This window comes from Hemiscyllium ocellatum, chromosome 2 (genome assembly GCF_020745735.1).
Source record: "Hemiscyllium ocellatum isolate sHemOce1 chromosome 2, sHemOce1.pat.X.cur, whole genome shotgun sequence".
NCBI classification, from domain to species: domain Eukaryota; kingdom Metazoa; phylum Chordata; class Chondrichthyes; order Orectolobiformes; family Hemiscylliidae; genus Hemiscyllium; species Hemiscyllium ocellatum.
The window spans coordinates 103785180-103798911 of NC_083402.1; positions in this window are offsets into that span (position 1 = coordinate 103785180).

The following is a 13732-nucleotide window of genomic DNA, read 5'->3' on the forward strand; positions in this document are numbered from 1 at the left end:
GGGTGAGATTAAAAGTGCAGGAATGGGTCGGACACAGCTAAGCCTGCTCAATCACAATTTGGTGGAGAGAGGGTATCCTTAGTTGAGGAAATAATGTCAGAGGTAATTCTATGGAAGATGGCATATTTGGGCAGAGGTAGCAGAATTATGAGAGAAATGAAAATTGAACTGAGACCTCAAAGGAAGTAAGAGATGATAAAATGTAATCAAGGTGACTATGGGAGTTGGCAAGTTTGTAATTCATATTGGTAGAAAGCATATCCCCAGAAAATGAAACAGTGAACTCAAGAAAGGGGAAGTGAAGAGCCGGAGGTGGACCAGGTCAAGGCGAGAGAAGGATGGAAGTGGAAAACAAGATTAATGGTTTTCTCTGATTCTTGACATTAGCAGGAAGCAGTGCTGAACACCTGAAAAGCAGTTGTGAGAAGGGGCCAAATTGCATAAGAACAAAGAATGTTTTAGATAGCTCAGTAAAAGACGTGAATAACTGGGGCACGTGGGTACAAATAACTGATCAAACAAAGAATGTGAATGTTGGAAATCTGAAACTAAAACAGAAATTTGGTGAAATTCAGCAGGTCTGACAGCATCTGTGGGAAGATAGCAGAGAAAATGTTTCAGGTCTGGTCGCTGGTGCTCTGATTCTGGATTAGAGTGGTGCTGGAAAAGCACAGCAGTTCAGGCAGCATCCGAGGAGCAGGAAAATCAACATTTCGGGCAAAAGTCCTTCATCCTGTAGAACTATGCTTCAACTTGGAGACAGTGAGATCGAATAGAAGAGCAGTTATTCAAAGCCTTCAATGAGACAAAGTAGGATAGTAACAATGTAGACTCTGTTGGTTATTTTTAAGAAAGCAGTGGAGAGCCTTCAGATGATCCTGAGGAGAAAGAATATGGAGAGGAATTGGAAGTCTGTGGTGAAGAAAGGTGGATAGCACCAGAAAACTTGAAGTTGTGGAACCGATATAAAGTGTTAGAAGAACCATGAATTTAATTGAGAAAAGGCTGAACAAGAGGGGAAAATATAGTGCAGTGTGGCAGGAATAGGCTGAAACAATATGTCAGCCAGGATGGTTCTGTTTGTGGATTTACAAAAGAAAGTAGAAATTAGATGTATAAGGTAGTGGTCTATAAGTTGGGAAATGTGGAGTGATGATCGCCAGAGGAGTTGATTTCAAAGATAGTACACAGTCCTGGTTGAAATTGTAAGAAGTGTTTCAGAGCCAGGTAGAGATTGACACATCAGAAGACAACAGCACCATCTTTATCAGCACGTCTGGTAACAAAGTCAGACTTGGCGAACAGAATGATTAAATTCAGAGGAAAACAGTTTCATGTGTATGAGAGGAGCAGGAATAATTCGACCAATGTCACAATAGTGTTTCTTGATGAAGTGCAGGAAAGAGGCTAAAAGGTGAGTTCAACATTTTAGGGACTGGTAAAAATGATTCCTAGCTGAGGAAAGCAACACTGAGTTGAAAGTGGTGGAAAAGGAGTTCAACTTCATGCCATGCTCAAAATGCATTGAGGTGGGGGCAAAAAGACTTTGTTGCGAAACCTTAGTACCCTTATTTATAAGGTTTTGTTTCGTATTTTCACAGAAGTTCCAAATCCGTTTGTAATCATATCTTACCTTGCATACTCTATAAAATTCATAATTTCCAAAGTTATTTGACTGTCTTTGAAATAATTTAATGACTCTTGCTTCAACAATGATTTATGGCAAATTAAATCATCTTCTGAATTTTTTCTAACCTCTCGAACAATTTTGTAATTATCTTAAATATGTATCTTTTTATTTCAGTGCTTCCATGATCATTGAAAGCAATTCATCCCCATTTACCTTGTCATAACTTTCTATAATTAGGGAATAATTATAACAATGCATTTCTTTCTTGACTTGCAGCACATATGGAACCATTTCACCTTCAGATGCTTATTCACTGTAAGATTTTCCAAATGTCGCTTATTAATGGGGAAGGCACCAAGTCAGTGTGAGAGAAATGTTCTCTTGTTACTTTGTTATAAGGTCCATTGGCAGAAAATTTCTGGCTGCCAACACATTATCATCGCAAATAGCATAATTTTAGCTTTCCAGTGAGCAGCACAGCAATGATCAGAATAATCATTGTATGAGATATTTATAAATATACAAAAGTACAGTTTCTTTTGAGTTAGTGTTGCCACACAGATGCTTGTGAAAAATCTGTTATTTTCTTAAAAGGAAGAACTGAGCTTGTGTTTTAATGCTGATCCCATGTTTGAGCAGCCTATAAGGATGTTGAAGAAGGCTAGATAAGACAAGTGATGTATTCACCACCAAAATTAACTTATTCAACAAGAGAAAAAGCCTTTCCATCTTGTCATTTCAGCTGGATTTTTAATTTGCTTCAACATTTTTGCCTTCATGCTCTTACATGAAATACAATCTTGCTGGTTAATAGTTCAGCGATCTCATATGCTATTCTTGACTGACCTGCGACAGGGACAATTCCTCAAATCTAATGGTCAAGGAACAGGCAATCTCTTAAAAACAGACATGTTGGAGCAGCTGAGCTTGAATTTTTGTCTTAATCACATTTGCAAATTAGATGCACACTCTGTCATTCCTTCTCCGCTTCAGCATGGGGAATTTACTTTGGGTACAGACTTCAGTTATCAAATGGCAATGTGGATTTCCCAGACAAAACTAACCTGCTGACCAAAGAATTAGCACATTGCAAGAATAACCACTAATCTTAAGAGTAGCAGTGCAAAGATTGATCTATACAATGTGACGAATCTGCTCCTTTCACGAGGTTGGGTTGTCCTTGGTTTTCAGAGGGGTCATAAATGCATAGATTCCAAGGTGTCTGTTTTGTGTGGGTTTTGAGGCTAATTTGATTATAGCTAACAGATACTACGTGAGGAAAAAGGCTTTCAAGTTTTAAAAACAAAACACTTTGCAATGCAAGAGGAGAGGCCAATTCTTTCAACTCAGCTTTTCTCTAGTTTTGTTTTTTCTACTTTGGCTTCTCTAGGTTTGGTTTTAGCAAGCAGTCAGTTTTTGAGGCTGTTGGTCCGAGAAATAGTTTCATCTCTCTCTCTCTCTCTCTCTCTCTTTCTCTCTGTCTGATATCTCTCCTGTAAGAACCTGTGTTTGATTTTCCCTTTTTTGCCAAGAGGTGTTTATAGGAATTGTTGCAAGTATTTGGAACAGCATCCCTAAGTTGCGATAGAGTCGATTGAGTTTTGAAATAGTTAAGTTAGTTTATATTCTGTTCTTGTTTGTTTGTGTTTCATTCGGTAATCATACAAATAAATTCTGTTTCATTGAAAATTAAGTAGTAGGGACAGCTGCATTACACCTGGAATATCCACCTTACACTTGTTTAAAATGACCAGAAAAGTTAGGGTCCGGGCTACTTTCTTGAAATGCTTTGAGGAGGTCTGGCCTGGTCCATAACAACATTAAGCACAGGAAGACCAAGGCAATAATGAGTGGGTAACTACATGACTAACCATCTGTACCAAGCAACAGAAAATTTAGGATGTTGAGCACTTTCTTAGGAAGATACATTTCTTGTGAGCATGATATAAGATTAATGTCCACACACGAATTGTCAAATCTGCACATATCTTGTCATGACTTCATGTGCTTTTGAAATAATAAGCATGGCCAGGAAGTTGCAACTCCAGATGTCCATAATTGTACTTTAAATGTTATGCACCATCAAGACATGGTGGACAACAACAAGGTGTTATGTAATTTGGACATCTGATAAAATACATTTCCAACATCCAATGTGCTTTGTGAGATGGTGCTGTTGAGACTGTAATATGAAAGCACAAGGTATTCCAAATCCAATTACACTTTCACTGCTTTGGAACAAGGACCATTCTTGTTGCAAAGTTTTATCATGTCATTCGGAAGAATTCAAGTATTAGTGAATTCAATCCTTGACTACTCAGTTTGTCGGTAAAAGATGATGACTACTAAAACACTGATGTTAATAAGAACATAGCAAAAGTCTTTTATCAGCACTACCTATGTAAGATCCAGGGCATCACCTGTAGAGTCAACGTCACCAGAAAAGATGTGCTATGGAAATGAATTGGAGAACTGAAACTAGCAGGGCATGTATTTTGCCTTTTCGCTGTATCCTCTGATAGAGGGTTAATCAAACAGGCAAAATCAAAAGACAATCTGGACAGCTCTGATCAATTCTTACACTACAAAACATTAAAACAAACTTATATTTAAACTGGACTAAGTAAATTTAAGGAGGAGAAAGTGAGTACTGCAGATGCTGGAGATCAGAGTTGAGACTGTGGTGCTGGAAAAGGACAGCAAGTCAGGCAGCATCCGAGGAGCAGGAGAATCGACATTTTGGGCATCAGCTCTTCATCAAGGTCCGAAACATCGATTCTCCTTCTCCTCAGATGCTGCTTGACCTGTTGTGCTTTTCCAGCACCACACTGTTGACTGAGTAAATTTGAGGAGGACTTCAATAGTGGGATACCGCCTATGTCTAAACTAATGAGTGCTTGCGATGGACCACAACTAGTTACATAGTCCTGCTGTTCATTGTCTTGCACAGGTCTGTAGATACAATGAGTAAGTAACTGAGTGCAATAAGTTCCCGATTTATTGGGCCAGCTCACACATCAACTAGTCATTGGTTTTGTGAGCCTGCATTTCCCATGTTCAAATTGTCATTGCAATCCTTGGGCTAACCCTGCCCAATACAATCCAAAAACTAACAAGATCCAAAATTCAGCTTGGGACTGGTCTCAGGATTCTCAGTTTTGATATATTGTCCCTGTAGTGATGTAGCCATAGAGTTTAGTCATCTCTGGATTTTGCTTTTTCTCTACTAATCTGACAGCTCAATTGTCAAGTCTGCTTTTGTCTTTTTCCATTATTTTCAAGCCTGAGTATGTTTAGTTCTACAGCAGCTATACATGGCAGTGTTCTATTTGTCTGCATCAAATTGTGTTGTTCACTGTTCCTCCCACATACAGTTTTGTTTGGTTCCTTTTGTCAATCACTGACTAATAACCCATTTCAAATGCAGAATCAAATTCTTGTATGCTGAAAATCTGAAGCAAAAAATAATAAGTGTTGGAAGTATTCAACAGATCAAGCCCATCTGTGGGGATAAACAAATGGCATTTCAGGTAACGCACCTTTTCTCAAATGAAAATTCACTTGATCTGTAATTATTGAGAGGGAAAGGGGGGAAACAGGTACCTTGTTGACAAATCAGGAATTAATTCCAGAACCAGGTAATTACAGCACGAACACCCCAAGCTAAGTCAGTTTCCCACTTCCTTCATCTCTTGACCTGGCCCAATTGGGCCTGCACCCACCATCCAACCTAACAATCTCCCAGTAGCTATTGAATATCTTTCCACTTCCCCCTTCTGACAGCCTAAACGTACCAGGTCCTCAACCTGGCAATACCTAAAGATCCCACTTTCCAACAACTACCTTTCCCTAACCTCCCATCCAATCTATATTGATCACTTCTACTGATTTACACACTTAGTTCATCCACCTACCTACCCCTACCATTCACTCATTCATCCATTGAAAAAAGTCTATGCTGGACATCTACATTTCTCGACAGAAACCACACCTATTTAAAAAAAAGTTTCCTTTCTTTCCTCCATCCATAAATCTCTTTCCCACACTCAAACTTCGACTGCGACATTGAACTTTATCAATTGATGGTCATTTCTCAAGAAGATCTGGCCAGAAATGTGGGATAATATCTGGATGCAGAAAGCTAGCGGCAGAGTAATATTTTTACAGTGGTTGCAATTTTAAGAAAGAAGATCCAGGCCGTTGCATTTTGCAGCCAATTTGGCATCTCGGACAAAATCATAGTTTAGAATGCTGGGATATGGCACCTTTGTATAGTGATCTCAGTGACTTGGGCTATGGTGAGATTGGTGACAGAAACATGTGATATGTCCGGAGATGTCAATCTCAACATTGGGAACAGCTCCTTTGCTTTTTACAAGGAACATGATGAATTTCTTGCAATTACTACATCTAGTAGTGGTAAGTAGTCAATAGATGGTGATTAAAGTATGTTAAATGGCTAGTTGATGGTTCAACTCGCCTCATCAATATTTCAATTTGTCAGAGAAGATAGATGTCAAGGAAGCTCAACATGGAAGTCAGAGGGGGGCCTGACACTTCAGCACACTGCTTCCTTGGAAGAATCTCCATGTTGGACATGAGGCATCAAAATCTTAGCTCTTGTTCTATGGACATTTACCACGTGCTGCCCACACGCACACACATTGATATCTGATATGTGCCAGTCTCTATGAACCCTCGGGACATCACTAATCCACTAAGACGACACTCCTGCAATTCAAAGCAGGACCTCGAACTGTATTACAATTATCATTGTAATGCTGCGGCAAGGACATTACACTCACAAACACACACTGACCTCAGAGACTGGAGCAATCTGCACGTCTGGGCTCTTCACTCACAGCAGCCCTGTTTTGCATTACCTTGCCTTACTCATTTTGCACCTTGCTCTGCCAGTCAATGAGCTCACATTGCAGCTGTTTTGTCTTGCAGTTTAATACATGCATGTATGTTAGAAGCTTGTTATGGTTGTGAGCATTCCCCAGTCATGTCACAGAGGCAAGGACACATTGAGTCAGTCACTCAAGACAGTTAATCAGGATGCTCTCCACAAAGGGTAAACCAACTCAATTTTGGTCAGCCCATTCCCCCATCTTGATGTTGTTTCCTTGTTGGGGCAGCTTTTTCTGGAATGAGAGAGAGAGGCAGGTTTAAGGCAGATGAAAGTGGGTAGCACAGCTGTTATTTTCAGTGAGGGAAGGTGTTGATGACATTTGTGACTGCTGCAAAGCATGAGTGGTTTTGGGAGTTGGTTGCAATAGCAGAGAGAGAGAGAAAGTGAGTGTGAGGCATCGGAGAGAAGGTGGCGGCACTTACATTGGTGGAATGAAGAAGAACATTGACCACCTACAGACTGCATCCCTCCAGATTACTGAGACTGCTTTAACCAAGGTCACAACCCAGAACTAGGCTAGCATGACCACTGTTGGTCATGGTGTCCACTGTTAGTCCCGGGAGAAGAGGAAGACAAAACTTTGCACCATCTCATTTCAGCAGGGACTCCAGGGCCAAAGCAAGGTACCAATGAAGCAAATGTCAGCAACTGTATAGGGCAGCTTTCAATTGATCATTAAGTTCAAGGTAAATGCTGCAGATGCTCAGAATCTGAAGTAAAAACAAGGCATTGGAGCAACCCAGCAGATCTGTGGAGAGAGAAAAACAGAGTTGATGTTTTGAATCCAGTATGACTTCTCTTCAGAATGCAGCTGGTTTGGTAAAAGATGTTAAGAAATTTCGCTCGGTTCAAAGGCAGAAATCATACCAAAAATCTGAATGCAACTCAGACTTAGCCAGAGCAAAAATAAATTTCAAAGAAATTTCAGTTTGATTTGTTGTTCTACTCTGTGGTTCAAAAAAGTTATAAAATGGATTTGGTGCAAATAATGGCATACTGTAGCTACTGATAAACATCCCTTCAGGTTTACTGACATTGCATATTCAAACCACCAATTTATTGTTTAGGTGAATGTTCACAGGTTTTAGAGAGTTGTACTTAAGTATAATCTCACACTCCATCATGCATATCAAGTTGTGCACCTCAGTTTTGATGCTTTCTGTGACCAAATTTATACCTCAAGATCTGTTGATTGAATACAACATCAATTTCAATACTGGCCAGAAGCGGTGCCGAGAATATAGATACCCACCCTGAACTGTTCTATGCATCATATATACAATACAAGGAAGGAATCTTTGCATCTGAAGTGTTTCATTGATAGTCTGTCAATCAACTGCTGAGTCTTAGTTAATCTTGTTTTATCAGAAATCTTTAGTGAGCAAGGCAAAATTATTAATTTTTGTAAGTTTAATTATGTCAAGTAGCCAGTGTATGCAGGTGCATCATGCAGTGAAGGAGATTAATTATATGCTGGCCTTCCAAGCGAAGAGGATTTGAATTCAGGAGCAAGGATGGCTTGCTGAAATTCTACAGGGCCATGGTGAGACCACGCTTGGGGTTTATGTCTGAGGAAGGATGTTCTGGCTGTGGAGGCAGTATAGTATATGCGATATTGATTACTGGAAAGGCAGAGCTAATGTAACAAGACAGGCTGGATTGATTCGGATTATGTTCACTGGAATCAGCAAAATTCTAACAAGATTAGATAGGGTAAATGTAGGAAGGATGTTCCTGATGACTGAAGAGTGCAGAACGAACTGTGACAATATCAGGATATGGGTTCAGCCATTTAGGACTGAGATGATAAATCTATTGACCCAGAGTGGTGAGCTTGTGGAAATATCTGACATAGAAAGTGCTTATGACCACATCCGAGAATGTTTTAAAGGGGTTTGAGGGCTAAAGGGGTCAAAGGGGTTGGGGAGAAAGTAGGAACAGGGCACTGAATGAGATGATCAGCTTTGATCATATTAAATGGTGGAGCAGACTCAAAGGGCCAATTGACCTACTGCTATTTTCTTTGTTTCTACGTGTGGCATACAAGTGGATGCAAATAAGGATTTTCTGTAGCTGTGATGTTGATTCATGGCTCTTGACTGGCAGCCACCCTGAGATTATCCAGATGCATATCAAAAATCAAATCTTTTCAGCATTTGTTTTCCAGAAATAATATTCGGTACTGAATCAAAATGCAAAAGAAATGAAGCAAGCTGTTTTGCGTCCTAACATGCCAAATGCTGCTCAGGTTAACACTAAATGGAGGCTTTAGTTATTTTTCAGGTAGGCGTATTTTAAGGAGCAACCCTTTTCATCATTGTCTTCCTTGACCTACTTACAGATAATAAAGACAGAGACTCCTTTAATTCAATTTCAAAAACGCCCATGTAGTTTCATCATTGTATACACAGAATGCTGAAAAATAGATTTACATTCTGTTGGGTGGAACTGCAAACTTCCCCCTCAGAACAGTCAGAGCAGTTTGCAGGGTTTTGTTTATGTTTGTTGTTCACTTAATTTCATTGCCACAGACAGGAATATCACTCCTGTGTTTGAATGCAAAGATCCATGGTAACTGACATCCTAAGATTGATTTCATAATGTCTTATGCAAACCTTTATTACGCTAAGGCTGTTTATCATGATTTTGATTATCAGGTTTGTTGCACCATGCAGTTTATTTGAACAATGTAATTAGGAGCAAGAGTAGGCCATTTGACCCCTCCAGCTTACTCTGCCATTTGGTAAGATCATGGCCAGTCTGATTGTGATCTCAACTCCTTATTTCCACTTACCTCACATGACCATCGATTTATTTTGTCTTGAATCCATCTGCCTCTACCCTATAAATATTTAGTCACCATGCTCTCACTCTTCCCTTGTGAAGAAAATTGCACAGACTCTTAACACTGAGAAAAGGAAATGCTCCTGTCTCCAACTTAAATGGGAGAACCTTGTTTTAAATCCTGAATTCAAATACATGAGGCAACATCCTTCCAGAATCTACCCTATCAGTTCCTCTCCGCATCATATGTATTTCAATTTGCAATCATTAACACAAATACAATCCTGGCATCTACTCAACAACATAGAAAATTGCCCCAGTATGTCTTGTGCACAATAAGCTGGGCCAATCGAATCTGACTTAGTTTGTTAGTCTAGTCTTAACCATAGGCAAACTGATGGAAAGGGGTTGTTGACAGTACTCATAAGCAACACTTGCTCAACACTGAGTTATTCAGTTTGGGTTCTGCCACGTGCACTCCACTCCTCAGCTCATTGCAGCAAAAGAGCCAAATTCCAGAGGTGAGGCAAAAGCGACTGCCATTGTCTTCAAGGCAGCCTTTGATGGCTCTACCAAAATGGGGAAATTAGGGGAAAATCTCCAGTATTTGGAGTCATACATAGCACAAAGGCAGATGATTGTGGTTGTTAGAGGTTAGTCTTCTCAATACATATCACCTCTGCAGGAGTTCCTCGGGATAGACAGGCAGGAGTGTGAAAAAACTCAGCAAGCCAGACAGCATCAGGAAGTGGAGAAGTCAATGTTTTGAGCGTAACTCTTCATCCCAGGCTCAATTATGCTGCATCCATGACTTTCCCTCCATCATAAGGTCAAAGGTGATATTTGATGATGAACATACAATGTTCCAGCACCATTCATCACTCTTTGAATAGTGAAGCATTACATTTTTGGATGCATTAAAACCTGGAAAACATCAGATTTGGGGTGATAAGCGGAATGTTCTAGCATGCCACACAAATGTCAAGCAATGATTATATGTGACAAGAGTGACTCTAACTATCTCTCCTTGATGTTCATTGGTATTACCTGAATTCCCACTTCCAACATCCCTGGGCATTGCTATTGACCAGAAATTGGATTCGTTGAGCCGTATAAACACATAGGCTGCAAGAGCAAGTCAGAGACTAGATATACTGTGATGATTAGCTCACCTCCTGATTCCCCATCCATCATTGACAAGACACAAGTCAGGAAAATGATGGAGTACTCCCCATTGCCTGCAGTTCCAATAATACTCAAGAAGCTTGATAATATCCAAAAAAAGAACAACCCCTTGTTTGATTTTATGCATTATCTTAAACATTAATTCTCTTCTTCGGTGAAGTACAGCAGCAGCAGTGTGTCTACACAATGCACAGGAGCAACTTACCAAGGCTCCTTTGATCTCTGCCACCTAGAAAGACAATGGCAGCAGGTGTATGGAAATTCCACCATCTATACAATCAACCACTGATCAAACACCAGCAGTTGGATGAACCTCTTAAATGAACATTACTTAGCAACTTCAGGGCCTTAACTGATGCTGAGGTGGGAATGCTGTTTACTGACCTTGCCTGACTGGACTTAATTGGAGAAAGGGTGAGTCAGTGATACTATTCCTCACCTGAGAACCTCCACCTGACTAAATGCTTCCTGCCTGTAAGCTCCCCTCAGAGTTGGTATTCGGTTATGCTCTGTGTTCTTTCTTCCTTGATTGTCTATGTTTTCTGAGATTAATGGAATAGTAGTTTTGAATGAATGTATCTTGAGGAATGTAAGTATGTATGTATAAAGAAAACTCTATCTGATTAATGTAAGAGTTATGTTAGTCAGTACAAATAAATTATGTGTGTTTCCCAGAATTATTCTAACCCAGGTCACTTTTCCTGGTCTTTAACAATCGTACATTGCTAACTTCTGGTCTGAAACTACATTCTTTGATGTATTATTCTGTTTAAAGTGAAAAGTTAGAAGCATGGTTCATTATATTTTTCAAAGTTAAGCTGGAGAGAGTTCACTTAAGATTTACTGTAATGTTATAGGGAATGGAGCATTTGAATTATAAAGAGAGACTGGATAGTTTGGGACTTTGTTCACTGGAACATAGGAGGTTATGGGGTAATCTTATAGAAGTTCATAAAATCATGAGGGAAGTAGGTTAGGTGAATAGTGGATGTTTTTTCCTGGAGTAGGGAGTTTCAGGTTTTGGCAACATATTTATAAGGTTAGAGAAGAAAGATTTAAAAAGATCTGAGGGGAAACTTTCTTACACAGTGGTTTGTACGTGGAATGAATTTCCAGAGGAAGTGGTCAATGTGAAAATAGTTATAATGTTTAAAAGAAATTTGGATATGTACATGAGTAGGAAAGGACTAATTTAGTTTGGGATTATTCTCAGCATGGATTGGTTAGACCAAAGGCCTGTGCTCTATAACTCTTTGACTCTGCCTGTCAATATTTTCAGTTGATTTTTTGAGTAACTGGAGAGGCGAGCTGTCTGCCTATTAAGTTCTGTGAATAATGATCTTTATCTGAGTAAAACATCAAACCTGTCAATATGTTCTCATTGCTATTCATCTTGCACCAATGAAACACCCTCCACCTCTTCTTTTTCTTTATTTAGTTTTCTTTATTTATTTATTTATTTATTTCCACACCACAGGTAGGTGAAGTAATGCTCCATGATCTAAATATGTCTGCTAGTTTGCTTCCACCAACATTTAATCCATAAATAATCTCTTGTATATGTCTATCCATCTTCAACAGAATATTTGCTCTTATTCCTTTGTCATTTTTTTATCCAATGCATTTCATCTTTGTTAAGGCACATTCTGGCTTATGTATTTCTTAAAAATTCATTCACAGATATTGGTGTCGGTGGCTCGGTCAGTAGTTAATGTCAGTCACTATTTGCACACAGCATAGTTAAGAGTCAACCATATTGCTCTGGGTCAAGAGTTGCATGTAAACCAGACCAGGTGAAGACAACAGTTTCTTTCTGAAAGAACATTAGTGAGCCAGATGGGTTTTTCTAACAATTGTCAATGGTTTTGTTGTTATTAGACTTTTACTTCCAGATTGTCATTAAATTATATTCTAATATCTGCCAAGAACATATCCCCAGGACATTGTCTGACATTCTGGATCAGTAGTCCATCAATAATACTACTAGGCCATTACCTCTCCCTTATCTTGGAATCTCCGTAGTTGTCCTTTATGATCTTCACAGGTCATTCATTTATTCCTTAAAATGATATTATAAGAACATTGATTCAGATCCTGTCCTGTAGTTCACGAATTCAGCACACATGTTCAACTGGTATTTGTCATTATAATGAATTTGTTTATTGCAAGTAAATAGTCCTTTTTAAAATATCCTTTTCTAAACTCCACCTGTTTTCTTGGCTAACACTAGTCTAATCTTGCCTTTATTGTGCTTTGAATAATTCGAGACTGAAATTTGTGCCAATGAGGTAACTGACAGATGGATCTGTAGTTGGTAATGTCAGCATTATCTTTGAAGAAGAATGTTTTTTGTTCTTTGCAAATTCCCACTATTGTTTTGTCCTTTAATTATTTGGTTGAATAGAAAGCAGCATGACATATTGGGTGCAAAATATACTGACTGAAAACTCTGCAGAGTTCGGTGAGTGGTTGAAAGTTAAATGCTGTAAATGCCAACTCAGGATGAAGTTGAGTGCTTTGGACATTAATCAGAAGGGAAAACAAGCAAACTAGAGATCAGCTGGACGCAATGCCTATAGAAATAATAGGTGGGCAAAGAACCTAAATGAAATGGCAACTCAAATTAGGAGACAGAAGATGGATGAGACAGGTGGAATGGAGGGAGCCTGCTCTGAATTTGACCTTGTAAATTGGGAGGTCATCCCTAGGGGTATTTGATTTGAGAAGGCCAAGGCTTACTGAGGGTGCTCTGCTCAGATATAGGCTCATCCACCTCAAGTTTGAACTTCTATAGGGATTTGTACCACAGGCAGGAAGGTACATATGCTGAGAAGGAACTTCTAGGGGTCCTGTGTGTAGCTCCTCCTTCCTATTAGTTGGCAGCATCCTGTTTCCCAAAAAGAAAGAGGTATCTGGAATGTGGTCAAAGTCCACTGAAGGAGCACCTGATAAAGATGTATGATATTATACGGGACATGGAACAAGGTAGATAGGAACAAACTGTTTCCCTAGGCTAAAGGATAATATTTTCACAAGAGGGAATAACGTTAAGCCGGAAAGAAGGTTTGAGAAAAAGCTATTTCCCCCCTCTCTCCCCCCACCCCCAGGAGAGTAGTGGCAATCTAGAATGTGCTACCTGGGACTGGCAACCTCACAACCTTTTAAAAATACATGGATGGCACTTGAAATGTCAACATTCACAGCTACGGGCCAAATGG